Source organism: Kogia breviceps, chromosome 2 (genome assembly GCF_026419965.1).
Source record: "Kogia breviceps isolate mKogBre1 chromosome 2, mKogBre1 haplotype 1, whole genome shotgun sequence".
In the NCBI taxonomy this organism is placed as follows: Eukaryota; Metazoa; Chordata; class Mammalia; order Artiodactyla; family Physeteridae; genus Kogia; species Kogia breviceps.
This window is the reverse complement of record NC_081311.1, coordinates 196,144,177-196,162,320: the sequence shown is the minus strand read 5'-3', so window position 1 is coordinate 196,162,320 and position 18,144 is coordinate 196,144,177.

Here is an 18,144-nt window from a genome sequence, read left to right as displayed (position 1 = left end):
GAGAGACCACCTGCAATTCAGAGGGGCTTGGGAGGAACACTTTCTAGGCTAGATGAGTGATTGGATGAGGAAGGTCAGCCAAAGAAGGAACTGGGGTGGATGCCTGGGTGTCCAGGAGAATGGATGGTGCTTCCACTCACTGAGAGAGACCAGAGGGCAACAGTCTGGGAAGGGCTCGGCAAAGAAAACGAGATTAATACCAGATCGGTTGAGTGTCAGGTACCTCTGCCGTGTCAGAGAGCAGCCCAGTCATGAAAGGCCACTGACTCCCTAACTTTCTTTTTCTTTTTTAAAATAAATTTATTTATTTTATTTATTAGTTTTGGCTCCATTTGGTGTGAGTTGCTGTGCACGGGCTTTCTCTAGTTGTGGCGAACGGGGGCTACTCTTTGTTGCAGTACGCGGGTTTCTCGTTGCAGTGGCTTCTCTTGTTGCGGAGCACGGGCTCTAGGTGCGCGGGCTTCAGTAGTTGTGGCACGTGGGCTCAGTAGTTGTGGCTCTTGGGCTCTAGAGCACAGGCTCAGTAGTTGTGGCGCACGGGCTTAAGTTGCTCTGCTGCATGCGGGATCTTCCTGGACCAGGGATCGAAACCGTGTCCCCTGCATTGGCAGGGAAGCCCGACCCCCTAACTTTGGATGACCATTAACCAAGCTCCATTGCCTAGATGAAAGAATACATGAGGCAACTTACTTATGCATTTTTCACTTGTAAGAACAAAATCCCAAGACTGATTATTTCTTTTCACACTTGTTGTCTGGAATTAGGGTTAACTGCTTCCAGGTGAGAAATGGCACACTGGTCCAGTGGCAAATGATTTTATCTGGGTTCTGTAGAAAAACGATGCACTCTGTACTCAGCATAATATCTCAGTAAGAAACCCACCGTATCATTAAACTAATTGGGCATTAGAACATCAAGAAACTCGGCAGCATGAGGGAAATCTCTGCGGTCATGGAACAGTTCTGTATCTTCTTTGTGGTCATGGTTACACGAATATACACATGTGATAAACCTGTGAACTAGGCACACACATGCACACACACAGAGATGTGTGTAAAACTAGCGAGATCTGAATAAAGTCAGTGGATTGTACCTACGTCAATTTCCCGGTTTTGAAATTTCCAGATTTTCGATTGTCAAAACCTACATCAGTTTCCTAGTTATGTACATGTAGCCACGTGAGCACAGGGGAAAACAAGGTGATGGGGATACTGCGCCTCTTTGTACTCGTTGAAACCTCTGAACCTATCATTGCTCCTAAATAAAATTTTTTTAATTAAGAAACTTTAAATTTGGAGAGAAAATAGAGCAAGATTTTTTAAAGTCTGCACAAGATATCATTTGAGGTCATTTTTACTCACCATGCAGCATAGGTAGGAATATTGACAAATCAAATGAGTCTGGTTTCAGCCATGCTTGAAACCCAAACTATCCAACTCATTTTAGCCTCGGATATTCTGAATCCTCTACATTTTCACCAACTCTCAGAATCATTTAGGTCTCCTTTCCTTGGTACTGTGGTTCCCTCCAGTGCTGTCATTGTTCTGTTCCCTGGTTGAGTAAGAATGAAAAGATAAGCTGATGATTTCCTCTGACTTCTCTGCTCTCCCATCTTGACTCCTTTCACTGTTAACAAAGGAATACATGTAGGAGGAAACAAAAAGAAAAACAAAGGAAAAGCAATACGGTAGTTTGCTACGTGATGTCTTGTGGAAGGTGAGGACATACATATTGCAGTTGGCAGTGTTCAGCTACAGAGCAGTGCTCAAGTAAGTTAGGACTAGGAAAAATAATTTGATCAAAAGTCAACATTGGGCTTCCCTGGTGGCGCAGTGGTTGAGAATCCGCCTGCCGATGCAGGGGACACGGGTTCGAGCCCTGGTCTGGGAAGATCCCACATGCCGCGGAGCAACTGGGCCCGTGAGCCACAACTACTGAGCCTGCGCGTCTGGAGCCTGTGCTCCGCAACGAGAGAGGCCGCGATAGTGAGAGGCCCGCGCACCGCGATGAAGAATGGCCCCCGCTCACCGCAACTGGAGAAAGCCCTCGCACAGAAACGAAGACCCAACACAGCCAAAAATATATAAATAAATTTTTATATATTAATAAAAATAAAAGTCAACATTATTTACCGCATGGAAAGCATTAAGATAATGTACGTAAAGATTTTAGCCAATCCCCAGAAGATAAGGATGGACACTCATTTCTTCTTTGACGTATAAAAACTGGAACTTTTAACAACACTTGTGGTCACGAAAGGGAAAATTGGAGAGGTAGCTTGCTCCCTTCTCTCCAGTCTTCTGGAAGGACTTACCTTGGATGGTACGGCTGGAGCGAAGAAAGCCCTTCTCGCCTGTCTGGCACTTGCGTGCTCTCACTTGGAGGCTGTCTGTGTACAAGTGAAGCCCGCAGTCCTTCACGTATGAGGAAGACGTCTCAAACCCCATGGTCAGCTGGCAACTGATAGGGAAGTTCAGTTTGGGGTAGGGGGATAGGAAACCATAATCTTACATGGAATCCAAATGGCGCTCTGCAACCCAGCTTCCCTATACAGTAAGTCCCGCACGTACGAACGAGTTCCATTCTGAGAGCGAGTATGTAAGTCCAATTTGTCCATAAGTTCAACAAAATTAGCCTAGGTACCCGACCAGCACAATCAGCTATATAGTGCTGTACCGTAATAGGTTTGTAATACTTTTCACACAAATAATACATAAAAACAAACAAACACAAAAAATAAAACATTTTCAAGTTTACAGTACATACCTTGAAAGTACAGCACAACAGCTGGCGTCCAGGGGCTGGCATCGAGTGAACGGGCAGGAAGAGTTACCGACTGCAGGAGGGAGAGGAGGGGGGAGATGGTAGAGCCGAAGGGTCGTCGGCAACAGGAGATGGAGGGCCAGCTGCCATTTCACATTCGCATCTTTGAAAGTTGGCAACTTGAAGGTTCGTACGTAAAGAGGCTACTGGATTGAATCCTTACCTTTGCCAACTAAAAAAATGCACAAGCTAAAAGATAAGAGGTATGTTTTATTCGGTGGACATTCTTAGGACTTCAAGCCCAGGAGACAGCATCTCAGATAGCACTGAGAGAACTGTTCCCAAGAGGAAGGTGGGGGAAGACAGAATATATAGGAGTTTTTGCACCAACACCAGCTAGAACAAAAGATTACGGTTAATAAAGGAAAACCAGGCATCTCAAGTTAGGGAATTTAGTGCTTTTCTATGTATGGGAAGATGCAGGAGGCTGGGCTCACTGAAATCATTCCTTTGATCTGCACCTCAGCTCTCTGGGGCCGGCATTCTGTGTTTTCTCATCCTGAGTTTCCTTAAGCTGCACCATCGGTGGCTGCAGTCTGGTGGCTGCTAGGTGGTAGGTAGCCTTTGTTTCCTTGCTGAGTTCCCTCAGGGCTCACCTTCGGGGTAGCTGTAATGGAATAGCTCAGATGGCTGCAACCTCCTTTGTTTACTGCTATGGCTATGCTACAGCTATGCTTTGTTTATTTCTCACCTTTCTGGTGTTTATTTTTCTGCAGCTTCAGAACTGAAGCTAGAGTAGGCTGTGCTTGATCAACCCCTTGAAACTTAGTAGCAGTTTCTGTTATTAATGGCCCTGTTACCAAATGAGTAGGTGGGCAAGAGAAAGAGAAAATAATAGCTGTTGACCAACTCTCATCTTCTCAGATGCCTTTTCTTGACTTATTAAACTGTTTAAGTAAAAGCAGGACTAAAAAATGAAATATTCAGAAAGTCACGTTGTTGGTCCTAGTTTTTGTATTGAAATTCTTCCATTTACTTTCAGACTACTAGTTTGCTGAAAAGCACTTACTTGTTCTTTTGTACAAATGTGTCTTTCCTGGTTGCTGTAAATTTATGCAGCACCACAAGGCTGAAGTTTAATTTGTATCAGATGCAACACTCGAGTGAATCTTATAATTTATTTAAATGTTGTTTAAACTGTGAAGATCCAGGCCATTTCCCCTCAAATTACTTCCTTATACTTCTAACCAAGCTTCTGTTTGGGGTTTGGAACATCAAGAGAGCCCTCCTGTGGATCATTTAACAACTGTAATTTGCTGTTCCTCTAAACCAGCCTTCCAGGGTAGGTAATCATGTCAGCTTTGTGAGTTAGCTAGTGATTCTGATCTGGTGAGGTGGGGACTTTCATTGAATGTTTAATGCCATGTGCAAAATGAAAGTGATTACAGACTAGATCTTGGCATTGCCAACAGAAAAAAAAAAAAAAAAAACACATCCAATTCAAAGCATTTCAAGAAGGAAAGACAGCTTAGAAAGAAGTAGCTTTGTTTTTGCCATGGAAAGGTTCACATCTTAGAAGAGTCATATTGGGAATTATATGCTCCAATGTCACATATTTCCCTCAAGTCAAAAATCTAAATTTAATCAAACTCTCCTGGACAAGACCAGGTACCTAACTTTAAAAAAATAAACATTTTTATTGTGAACTGTAACATACATACATGCATACAGAAAAGTTCACATAAATGTGAATAATGTTGAATTCGCCACCCAGATCAATATCAAGAACTTTTTCACTTCTCTTCAAATCCTCCTCTCTCATCTGTCACGTTACTATTGTTTGACAACTGCTCACTCCGCCATCTTGACCCGATAATCCGAACTGTAGTATTTGTATGTCTAGAAGTATTTATAAATAGCCATAACTCTTAGAAGACCTTCCAGTTGGGCATGGAATACTACATCGTGAGTAATTTTCCCTCAACACTGGTCTGCATGGTCTGCGTTTCACTGTTGAAGCGTCAGCTGTCTGATGGCCATTCCTTAGTACAAAATATCTTTTCTTTCTAGTAATTTGAGAAAACGTTATCAGCTCTGAGCTGTGGTTTCACTGTGGTGCATCTAAATCTGGAATTTTGTTTGTACATTTATACTGTTTGGTCGATATGCGTTCTTTCAGTCTGAGGAGCTCATAATTTCCTTCCTCTCTGGAAATAATTAGCCATGATCTTATTTACCTTTGCCTCGTCCCCATTCTACTGGAGTACATGGAGTTTTTCAGTATCTTCTTTACATCTCTTTTTGATCTCTATATCTCTCTGTGCTACAGTACTATTGATTTTCCCAATTCTACCTTACCAATCTCTAATTTCCTCAACAATTTTTTCCAGCTTACTGTTTATCTCATTTATTCAGGCTTTTATTTCAATCACTATAATTTTTCTTTTCCGAATTTGAGATTGGTCCTTTATCCATACTGATTTTGATTCCTAACTACAATTTAAAAATTTTTATCTATTTTTGTCCGGTATGTATTCTCCACTTTGTTTGATTTCTGGCTTCCTTCTGAGGCACTTGATTTCTGTATGTGCTTTTTGTAAAGTTTATTTGTCTGCTTACTTGGCATAGGGGTTATATTTTCTTTTTTTTTCTTCCAGAGAAAGGAATTGCCTTTCTCTGTTTTTCAGTTTCATGATACCCTCAGGCAGACCTTCCAGAGACCACAACTCCAAGGAAGCCTGGGGTTCTCACCCTGAGAACACATTGCATCTCAGAACCTGGAACTAGTGAGCAGCAAAAACATCCAGATCCTGGTAAGATAGGTGTCTGTCTGCTTTCTCCCTAAATTATAGACAGGTAACCACTTTCTGGCTGTCATCCCAGGTAGGCAGAGCATCTGAGCTTTCTTTCACGGATGAGGAGATAATAATGATAGCCCCGATCTCATGGGGATGCTTTGCCCCTGTCTCCAGCCCCACGTTGGGCCGTGAGAGCCCATTCCCCCCAGGGCTGAGGTCAGGGCCCCTGCTCACTCCCTCTTGGTGCCTGTGCGTCTACTGGTCCAGCCCCTACTCACCTCTCTCTGCTTCCTCTCCCCTCATGTTTGACAGGCTTTCTCTTACTCTTGACTCCCTGACATTGACTGGAACTTGGTGGTCTCCTCCCGTCCTGTCTCCCTCACCAAGGCCTCCTCAGCTCCTTAAAGGCTCCTCTTCCTCTGCCTTCCTGCTAAATTTGGTGGCTTTGCTGGACTCCCTCGGAGCGAGCTCATCCTTTTCCCCAGGGTGTCCGTGTTTCCACGTGACGCTCAACAGTACAAATTCTTCTGCTGACCTCCAGACCCCATGTAATCGTCTCAGGGGGCCCCCTTGGCACCTCCCAATTTATACCCCAAACCCAGACTCTTCACTTCTCCATTAATGGCATCTCCAAGTTCTGCGTCTCACATTTCAGTGGATGGAGGGCCATCCAAGACAAAGACGCATCCTTGAGCCTCCTCGTGTGATCTGTCACCTAAACCTAACCAGCTCTCTCTCCTGGAACTCGAATAGCTTCTGTCCTTCCTGCTCCACCACAACTGAGACCATAAAACTCCCTCACCCGGACACCTGCAGGGGTCTCGGTGCCAGGGGTGCGATCAGGGTGAGACTACACACCTGGTCACGCTCTCCCTGGTACCATCTCCTCCTCCTCATCTTCTGCACCGCTGCTACTCTCGTCTTCCTAAAGCGTGGTCCAAATTCTCAAACGTGTCCCCTTTGACTATTAGATTAAAAATGATATCAGCACAGACTAATGGCTCTTCATGCTCTGCTCTCGCCTCCCAGGACCCCTCTCGTGGTTCCTGATGCTTTAGCGACACTGACACCCACCCTGGCTCCCATGCCTTTGCACACACGTCCTTGGACCGGGGATGTCTACCTCCTCACCCTTTTGTCTGACTGGAAAAACTTCTCCTCCTTCGAGAATCACCTGATCTTTGAAGTCTTCCTTGATTCCCTCAGTCCAAGGGATGTTCTTCTAAGTGCCTGCCAACTGCGTCACGTACCTGCACGAGGTGTTTGCCCTCTGCTCGTCCTTGAGCTTCCCCAAGGGTACAGCTCTGTTTTTTCTGCTGCTGGAGGGACCTACAGCCAGGAGGTCACGTGTCCCACGTGACTCTGGTGCCCACGGGACCCCGGTCCTCTGCTTCCGGGCTGGGTCCCAGCGGTGCTGGAGGCCACTATCGCCATGACTATGAAGGCATGGAACAAAGCCCCTAGATGCACTGCGGCGGCTGTCCTCCTAGAAACCCATGGCCCCCGGGTGCACTCACAGCACCTGGTGTGTGGTCGACACACCCAGAGAAGGATGTTGGAGGAATCAGCCTCAATCGGAATGGGGATCAAGAGGCCTGGGCTCCAAGGCTCACGTACAGAGTTTCCCAGCAGCCTAGCCTGAGGGAGGGATTAAAGCACTTCTAACCAGTCTGGGGTGATTTCTCACACATTCTACAATGGGACCTGCACGCTCTGGAGCTGCAAGAAATGGGATGGAGTTAATAGGGACGGGGTAACCTCGGAACTCATGGCAAAAGCCCCTGCCAACTCCACCCGTAGCCAGAGAGCTGGTTAGCTAACTAGAAAGACTGCGGTGGACTGGGCGGTTACATTGAGTCCCAAGCTCGGTGCGGCTGCCCATTGACCTGGCCCCAGAGATCCCGTCCAGTCTAAGGCATCATTCCTTGAAGAACAGGCTCAGAGGAAGAGGCGAAGGCCCAGCCCCCGCTGTATAAGTCAGATCCCGGGGGGCCCAGCCATCACTGCTCACCGGTGCCCTGGAAGAGCCCTGTGCCCACTAGACCACACCACGTCCTTTCCTGGCACCTACACCCGAGGTACTTACCAGATGCTGGTGCCTTCCTAACCATTTCTTTCCATTATCTGTTGAATCTTTAAAACAACCCTAAGAAGTAGGAACTTTTATTCTAATTTGAACTTTGGAGAAGATGGTGCTTGGCCCGAGGTGACAGAGCTGGTGAATTCAGGGTTCAGATGGAGACCCTCTGATGCCAAAGCTCACCTTCACCGCCACTGAAAACCAGAAGTCCAGGGCTGGGAAAACTATGCTACAGCTCATGCCTGCAGGCTCTGGGGGCCACTCCCACAGTAGGACAGTTTTCTTGGAGCATTCTTGAGAGTCCTAAGAGTAGCATTCATTCCAGAGAGCAGGTGGACAAGACCGCAACACTCAGGGACTTTCAGTAGAACCTCCAGGCTGGCTCGGAAGCCTACAGAAGGCTTCCTACAGGGCTGACCGCACGCCACGGTGGGGTCACTTTTGAGAGAATTCCCATCTGCTCTTGAAAAGCCAGCTGGAGAGTCTGTGTTCAGATGGAGAAAGTCTTAGCAAAGGGAGTGAAGGTCCAGAGACCCCAAAATGCTCCCTGAGCCTGATCAGAGGAATTCCTGTCATGTCCCCTCCTGCAGGCTGACCTCGAGGGACTCGTCCTCCCAGGTTTCTTATGTCCAGCCCCCTCGTTGCCCCCTCACAGTGACCTCTGGACCCTTATCAGCCGTGAAAAGGAACGAAATTGAGTTATTTGTAGTGAGGCGGATGGACCTGGAGTCTGTCATACAGAGTGAAGTAAGTCAGAAAGAGAAAAACAAATACCGTATGCTAACACATATATATGGAACCAAAAAAAAAAAAAAAAAAAACGGTACTGATGAACCCAGGAGCAGGACAGGAATAAAGACGCAGACGTAGAGAACGGACTTGAGGACACAGCAGGGGAAGGGGAAGCTGGGACGAAGTGAGAGAGTGGCATGGGCATATATACACTACCGAATGTAAAATAGATAGCTAGTGGGAAGCAGCCGCGTAGTACAGGGAGATCAGCTCGGTGCTTTGTGACCACCCAGAGGGGTGGAATAGGGAGGGTGGGAGGGAGGGAGACGCAAGAGGGAGGGGATAGGGGGATATATGTATACGTATAGCTGATTCACTTTGTTGTACAGCAGAAACTAACACACCATTGTAAAGCAATTATACTCCAATAAAGATGTGAAAAAAAATTGTTTGACTCCAGCCTCTGGTTGTTCCAGATATTTCCAGTGGCTTCCACTGCTGACTGAGACCAACTCAGCATCAGCTGATGCAAGGAATTTGCAGCTGACTCACTTTGTTGTTCTTTTTTCAGTCCAAACAGTTTCACAGCAACTCTATTAACACATGTGACAGCCCACGGGCCTGAACAGCTCAGAACCTTCCCAGGCCACCTCTCCTCCGTGGGAACTTCAGTTGACAGGAGACCAGGTGGGGTCGGGGTCACGCGGCAAAGCCACGACCTACTTGGTGTCTGGCCAAGCTGGGGACCTGGGCGGTGGAGGCCACCTGCCCTCCTGTTACTGTGACAATTCAGGACAGCTGAGAGCTGCCACTGAACAAGTCTGCTCTGAGCCCCTTTCTCATGGATCCCTGTCTAAAGCTGAGACCTAAAATAAATATGGCGAGAAGGATTAGGATTGGTTGGTAAAGATTTCTAACATCAAAGAAATTGACTTTCCTGTTGCTTAGACTACAGGGGGTGGTTAGAAGATACTATCAGGATCTTAGCTACTTAGTTATAGCTTATTTTATATAAAGTTGTATTTGTGTCATCTGTCAGGTGTACTCCAAATAGTTGATTTCAAAATATAATGTTATCCATTCTCTGATATTTTTCTCAGTCAGTTTTGAGTCCCTGGGTAAATAAATATCTTCAGCTATCTGTAGACACAAGTTTGAATTGTATTTTATTTTTACCTGTATGATTAGCATTTTTCCATGTAAATAAAACAAAAACCTCATGAGAAATATTTAAATGGTGTCCATTTCCTGGCTGTAGGATTTACTTCCCTTTCTCTTTTCAGGGCGTTTCGATGGTTGTCATGGCTCTGGCTATTCATGTCATTTATTTCTTCAAAAAACATCAAATACCAGCTCTGCCCCTGGCACCTCACTTGGCGCTGGCGATTGGGTGATGAACAAAATGCACTCACACTCTGCTCTCCCAGGGCTGACGTTTCAGCAGAGACAGACATGGAACAATCACACACACACACACACACACACACGCACACGCACACACGCACACGCACACAGAGTCAGGAAATGCAATAACTCCAGTGAAGGAGACACCTAGGAGGTTATAAAAGCACATGATTGGGGTCTGGTATAAACTGTTGGGACGGGAGGCTTCAGGAGAGAAGTCTTCTCTAAAGCAGGGATGCTAAACTGAGCTGGTAAGGCAGGATGTGTGTGTGTGTGTGTGTGTGTGTGTGTGTGTGTGTGTGTGCGCGCGCGTGTGTGAGTGTGTAAAAGACTGGAGGGATAGAAGGCTGGGGACAAGATCAGGGTGCGGTCTTATCCAGGCTGAGTAGATGTCCCCGGAGACAGCCTCCTGGCGATGTCGGGAGGGCTGTTAGATGTCTGGTCTGCACCGGAGCAGACGTGCTGGCCCACAGATGGAGTGAAGCCTGAGTGTGCAGGAGCTCTGCCGGCTGATGAGAGGATAGAGGACGTGCCCAACGCGATTTTCCTCCCTGTTGTAGGTGTTTTGTCTTCTTGCCTGATGTACCTTTGCCCAGACCTTCATTTGTAATCCTTCACCCTTCTTTTGCTTTAAGTGTGCCTTTTATATGCAGAAAATTGCTATTCTCCTCCCCCCAAATATAAGTCTCATTTTTTAAACTCTGGAACTCAAACAATTCTCTTCCACTTGTTCTTGCCCTGTGGGGTGTCACACTTTCTCTCTTTGGGGGCCCATAATTTTCCCCTTCATTTCCCATCTTATATATATATATGTATGTATATATATATATTTCCTTTTTCTTGTATTTGAAAGAAGAGACATTCTGTTCTTAATCCAGTTCGCCTCTACTTTAGGCTTATAAAAATTGTGTTTATACCCATCTTCCTTTAATTATCAGAGCAAAAACAAAAAACAGTCACAATGACTCTGGAAATAATTGGCCACCCTTTACTTTCATACCCTGACTTTGTGAATATAATCTGAGGTGACAAACCTAGAGTGTTATTACAATACCATGTTTTGCTTGGTAGCCTTAGAAATTGTTTGCAAAAATTGTTTAGGGTGTTTACGTTCAGATGGACAACAGGATTCCCAGTCATCTCCTGTGCTTCTCACTACAAGTTGGTTAACAGACAGCAGACTTTCCTCCCAGCCTATGAGGGTCTTCTATTATCTTAGGTCCCCAGGCGCTTGTGAATTCTCTGTCCCTCTCCGTCTCTCTCCGTTTCCCGCTTCCCGTCCAGCCCTAACAACCATCATCTTGCATACTGTGTGCTCCCTCTAGTGGTACAACTCAGCACCTTCTCTCTGAGAGCAGAGCCCCGCTCAGGGCTGATTATTGTCGCCGTGTGGGCCCCCTGGCCACTTGTTCCCCTGCCCTACCAAAGGATGCTGTCTGCACCTGCACTCTGGGAGAGTCTGAAGAGTGAAAAACACGCTGGAGAATGTCCAGATCCGGGGAGTTGTTAGGATGGAGTCTTCCAAGAGAGGATTTGTGGATTATACACATCTGCATGTGTCTTTGACTTTAAAACTCTATTAATTTTTCATTGCCCTCTTCCACTCTAATTATACTTATCTTTGCAAGTATATTATGTTTGGCTTTGAACTTTGACATCTTGCAATCTCAAATGATTTAGCTAATCTTCATAATCCTGTTAAAAATAACCATAGTTTATATCACTTGTTCAAACATATAAAGATCAAGTACTCAATTCAAATTTCCCTGATTCACTTACGGCATTTTAAACCCAAGAAAATGAGAGTAATTTCTTTGTACCGCCATTTAAAATTTCAAGATGTTAGCTTGAACTTGCCTTGTGAAGCTGTGCTGTAAGTCAGCGTAAGAATTCTGCTTTCTGAGGCATATGTGAGCAAGTTTATTTCTAGTTTAAGCCTCTCACACCCAGGATAGCAATCCTACCAGTGATACAAAGTTGCAGAAGTTCAGGTTAAAATGCTTTATATCTTCTTGTCTCAGACATGTTTGTGAGGATAAAATAATTAAGACCACATCTTTAAGGGTGTTTCACACCTGCATTTTGGAAAAAAATAAAACTACATTATATTGCATCATACCAAGGAAATAATGGAATCTTACAGTTGAAGCAAAGGTCCCAAGATCCACCTTCCGAAAGAGTGATTCCTCTGACAGCACCCCTGACAGATGGCACCAAGACCTCACCCAAACCAGTTAGCGTACTTCGGCTTGCAAGAAACAAAATGGAACTATGTCTTAGCAGTGGGGGACCCATAAGTGCACAGCCCCATCTCCTTCTGCGGTCCGCGAGGGGTCGGGCAGAGAAGCCAACTGAGTATGAGCTGTGTGCATTGCTGGGATCCCTGGCCAACCTTCCTGGGGGCGCAGGAGCGCAAGCTCTCCTCCCTTCAGCCCACGGCCCCCCCAGAACGTGAGCCAGTGATTCGAGTAAGTGACATACGGATATGAAACTGCCTATTTCTTTGGCGACCAACCCAGAACCTACTAGAGGCAACTGGAGAAGCTCAGGCCAACTGTCCTGAGAAGCCATGGAGCCCTCAGGATCACAAAGCCCTTCTTTTTTTTTTTTTTTTTTTTTTTTGCGGTACGCGGCCTCTCTGACTGTTGTGGCCTCTCCCGCTGCGGAGCACAGGCTCCGGACGCGCAGGCTCAGCGGCCACGGCTCATGGGCCCAGCCGCTCCGCGGCATGTGGGATCTTCCCGGACAGGGGCACAAACCCGCGTCCCCTGCATCGGCAGGCGGACTCTCAACCACTGCGCCACCAGGGAAGCCCCGAAGCCCTTCTTTGATGAGCCATTTTCTTCTCCAAAGCATCCTTCTTGCTGCGGCAAGGGCTCTTCCCGGGTTCCCTGAGACACAGCTAACTTGGCCCCCTCTTAATAAATGGTCCTCCATTTGCATGTGTTTTTGCTCAGCTCTGATGCTATTGTCATAACGTGGGGGGCTGTGGCCAGGGCAGGGGGGTGGATGTGAGCCTACAGGTTCCCCGTGCCTCCTCTAGCAGTTGGCAGAATTCAGGTCTGCCTGTTTTCTCTCTCCCGCCTCAAAAGGTCAGCTTCGCTCTCTTCAAGATCTGTCTGATCGGCATATTTCCTCCCAAAGTTAACAACTTAATTCCTTGATACCTTCCACTCTTCCTTCCGATCAATACTCCCCAGTCAGAAATAATCACTAAACGCCCGGAGGTGATGAGCTTCGAGCAAGCTCTGGTCAAGCAGCCCGATGACCATGGTGAAACATCGACCAAGCTCTTCCCAACGGCAAGGGTCAGTCACCTTTCCCGGGACCATTTAGATGCCCAAATGCAAACTGGAGTTTGTTGGAGAAGGAGGGGGTGTAAGTGCTGGAGAGGCATCTGCAAAACCGCTCTACCTCCCCCTTCTAGAAAATTTCCGATGATGAAAACCTCTCTGCCTTAGAAGGTGGCTGCCTACCCCATGGTTGCTTGGATCTCATTGGCACAGGCTTGGGACCCTGCCTTCCTGTTTTCAAATCCCAGCTCCACCACTTAGCAGCTTATGATGCTGGATACCTTACTTAACTGCTCTGGCCTCAGTTACTCCTTCTGTAAAATGGGAATAACAATAGTTCCCACCTCATAGCATTGCTGAGAGAATTACGTGAGGTAACGTATGTGAAGCCCTACTCAGTAAACCGCTGTCTTTGCGGATATTCATCCTCAAATGGTCCTCCTTCTCCCCTGCAGTCGTTAATTCTGTTTCCATTACTTGGAAAGACACAGGTTCCATCTCCCCGGTCACCCACATTTCAGGCATCTGAAGGCAGCTCACCAGCCCCCAGGAGTCTTCTCCAGGCCAGATTCACCACTTCTTCAACTTTCCTTGAGATCTTTTCATTGATCCCACCTCTAACCTCCCGGTCCCCTCCCCACCCGTCCTGTGCACCAACCTCTCCTTCTGGCCCCTCAGCCCTGAGCTGGGTGCCCCTCCCCAGATCCTATCCTGCAGTCTCCCATCCTCTCCCTGGATGACACCCACCTTCCCTGGAGCCTGACCCAGAGACCACCTCCTCCAGGGGAGCCCGGGTCCCTCAAGACGAGTGAGGGGCATCCCAGCTGCTCCCTGCTTGTGGACTTTTCAAGATCAAGAAGCTATCAGCAGGTATTTCCCGGTCTCTCCCCGCAGGCCGTAAGCTCTCAAGGGCAGCTCTCCATCTTCCTCACCTGTGCCCACCCCGCACTGCTGTCCCCTGAGCATCTGGCACATGGGGTCCCTCCATCAGTATCTGCAGAAAAAAGGAGCGAGCCAGCCCTAAAGCACTAGGCGTGACCCAGCAAACACAAAGAAAGCATCCAGCAAGGTACGCCAGCAAGGAAGCCAGAAGGGCGGGACTGAGGGTTGAAAGAAAGTGAAAGCATACTGAGCGCACTTCTGCACCTCCAGCTGCATCCACGCATGATGAGGCTGAGGGGCTTTTCTAAAACGCCCATCCCTTGCTATGTTTCATCAGTTGTTACAATAAGGGAGGAAAAAGAAATTTGCAACAGAAGCAACTATGGTGCGGACCACTTTTTTCCTAATCTGCAAACCTAACCTGTAAACACACTGGGGTGAGGTGTAAGTTTCTTAAATGGTTAAAGAAGGAATCGCAGAGAGGTTCTGGGAAGGGCTTTTAAAATACAATATTTGATATTAGGAAATATATGTAAGCAAGCTGGATGTACTCAGGAGAACCAGAGTAGGGGTGAAAGTCAAGATACTGACATTTTAAAGTGCAAAGAAATGTATTTCAAGCATGATATGTAAAGGCAGCCATGAAACTGCAACCCCTACCACGCATGCACACACACACACACACACACACACACACACACACACACACACACACACACACACACAGCACATGATAAAAGCTAAGAATACTGACCAACAAGGAGGGCTGTTTCTACATCTTGGGGATAACAGATAATAACTGAAAAAAACTGTCAAGGATTCTGCAGGTGCGTTTCACCAGCTAGGACACCTTAGTTTAATATGAGTCACAGCCACTATGTTTTTACCCTCAGGACTCCAAATGTTCTAAAGATCCCTATGTCAGGAGGGAGGGATGGGAGTGAGAAAAATCCTTTGAAAACCAAATGAAAATGTGAGGAGTTACCCCCTTTTATGGTTAAAAATTTTTCTTTTTTAACTTGCCATATTTGGAAATTAACTGGACCGTGCTTCACTAAAGAAAATTGGGTGAGAAATGCAGAAATACACAGTAGAGAACTTAGAAATATAGATTAAAAAGAACCAAAAATGACTTAAATATTGTGACTTAAAAACGCATTTTATCATCACCCTTCACAATGTTTTCTTTCACTTGCCCAGGCAAACATTCAGACACTCGGTTTACCAGGGAGTGTAAGAACAGCTCCTTCTATAACCAGTTTTCTGGGCTAAATTGTGACAATGACCGTCTTCCAGGTCAATAAATCCAGACCCATTCAGAGTGTTTTAACAGTGCAATTTCGGATTCTAGTCGTAATTACCACATGCCTCTTTCTGGGGTTGTATAACTGCATGTGAGAAATAGTGTACAGTATAAACACTGAGCGCAGTAGACTTCATCCCAAATCAATTCATTTAGCTTGAAAACACCGTATGCATCACCAGTTCATTTATATTCTCAAATAGATTTTTGCTTAACCTCTGTTAAAACGAGTTTACAAACTGCGTGCGCACACTAGGGGCGGGAAGGCGGGAACCTCTGCCCAGTAAGGACGGAGCATCAGGACGTGAACAAACGGCCCTGGTAATAATGGTCCACCAAACCCGCTATCAGGACCCTGCCAGCGCTCACCACGCCTTCCCCCCCTTCCGCACCAGGGGACAGAGTACCCAGCCGGACGAAAGTCCTGAGCTGTCTGATGCTGCAGGACTTGCTGAGGAGACGCCTACTCCCATATAAGGAATCCTTGTGGAATTGGGAGGTTTTACAAAATCATTCTGGGTACCAGTGCAGCATTTCAGACCAAAAAGCTGTATCCAGAGACCAAGATTCTTTCCTGTAGTTAGCGGTGTAATATTGTCATCCTTCCACCCATTCATCTTTTGTTTACTCCGTCACTCATTCCACAAACGTGTGAGTTCGACCCATCGCCACGCGTGAGACCCTGTGCCCATGGCAGTGATAGGGTGTCATCCTCTGCTCCGGGAGCCCACCTGCTAAGCTGTACCCCAAGCGAGTCGGGAAGGTGGGTTAGCCCCTTCCAGGAAGTGGGGCATCAACAGGCAGAGGAAAGGGATTTCCCTTACCTTCCGCACAAGCTCCACACGCCTCCTCCTGGCGCACCAGACCCTCCCCCAGACAGCCCCACCCTGTGTCGCCCTCCCCCTCCCCGCACGCCTTTCAGGCCACCCTCTGATCCCCTGCCTTCTGGGAACTGGCCTCTCTGCTGGGACCCGCCTCGTCCACTCTGGGCAAATCCGTGTTCCTGGCTCTTCTCTGGGCATCACATCGTTGGCATCTTGTTTATCTTGCCCATCTGCTCTTTTTTCCCTTACTTGTGTTTTCAGAGGATGCATGGTCCAGCATATGCATGTTTCTGCTCTGACTACCCTGCCTCATCCACAACTTCCGTCCTCAGTTTTGGGGCTGAACCTCCCTTGTCTATCGTTGTTCTTCTCTGTTAGACATTGTGTCCGTAGCATCACCTCCCGGGCCACCACGAAAAGTGCACAGGGTCAAGGAGACTAGAAACGCCTTGACTGGGGAGCTTCCGCCTGTCCAGGTGGATCTCCTTTACACGCCCTGACAGAGCTATGGGGGGTGGGAGCTGAGATGCTACGCGTCTGTGTCATGAGGACCCAAGTGTTCTTATTTTCTTTTAAAAGGTTGACCTTCCAGGGCTCTACCTGAGTTAGGCTTCTCCGAGAAATTTTTCTCCACTAGGAGACACGGAAGAGGTATCTTTCATTCTTTCTGAGAAAAAAAGCCGCAAAACATTATGATATGACGAGTCCTTAAATAGTCCCTGGCAACTGTTTTGCGCCGTCATGTGTTTCGTGGCTGGGAATCCTTGGATGTTTCAAGTGCGGTGTCTTTGCAGCACGACATCATATCGTCACTTGAAAGCTCCATATGATGATCTGGGAAACCGCTGAGTGATTTGAAAATAATGGTGCAGGTGCCTGGTGGACCCCGGCACCCACATGGGGGTGTTAATAAGAAGCAAGATCAGGCCCAGACAGATTGTGTTAGTCAATGACGCCCATGTGTGACCAAGGAGGTCCATTTTACAAAGGAGCCTCGTCCGCAGAACCAGGGAGAACCCCATTAGACAGTGAGATTCTATAGCAAGATGAATGTCACTGGTCTGCTTTGTGACAAACTCATTTTTTAAATCTCCATGATCACATCTCTCTCTGGCCACAGAGGAGCGAGTATATTAAATGCTAATGGCTTTTGACAGAAAGAATCTGTCTTCATAAAGAGCTGCATTGATGTTTGCCATTGTTCAGAACAGTCACGGCGTTGGGATGAAACCAACAATGAGAGGTTATTAGGACAAGAACCAAAATCTAGTTCCTTTTACTGAGACCCTGTAGAGCACATGGAATATACTGCACCGTATGGAATACTGTAATACATCATCTAAAGGGCAGTATGTGTAGGTACAGATCTTAGATTTCTCCCCAAATAGCGATGAAAAGAAAATCATAGCTATTGGTATTAATTTAGTGTTTATCCTGTGCTACATGATTCATACAGCAATCCTGACTGTCACGGAAATTGAGGTCATAGAAGCTTCACTATTGGCCTAGAGAGATTGTGGAAGCAGGTGTTAAATTCCAGTCCATCCGGGCCACAGGCGGTGCTGTCTCCCTTGGCCCATGAGATGCCTGGGGATGATGCGCAGAGAATCAACGGTGGGGCGGGGCAAGGAACTCACAGCAGGAGGTGGTCTCGCAGGACTAAGTATTATTAGAAGAAGAGCTTTGTTGATCATCAGCCTCATGTTTAACTTTGATTCATATTAACAATAACTCCTTCATCAGGAAGTCCAGACAGCCTGGGCTCAGACTGAGCTCATTGGCTGTATGACCACACAAGGGCCACTCTACCTCCCCAAGACTCAGTTTCCCCACCTGTAGAATGGGGATGTCCAGAGATGTCCTGTGAACACCTTTAATTCAGGTAGAGTGTGTTATCTAATGCCTGGCACATGGCCATCAGCTAACTAGTATTAGCTACAATTGCTTCATTCTGTTCAACTATTATCGTTAGGAATGCAGGAAGGCAGTAAAGATGAGTTGAATGGAGTCACTCCTCTCATCAAAGCCCTCCAATGGCTTTCCATCTCACTCAGCCTGAAAGCCA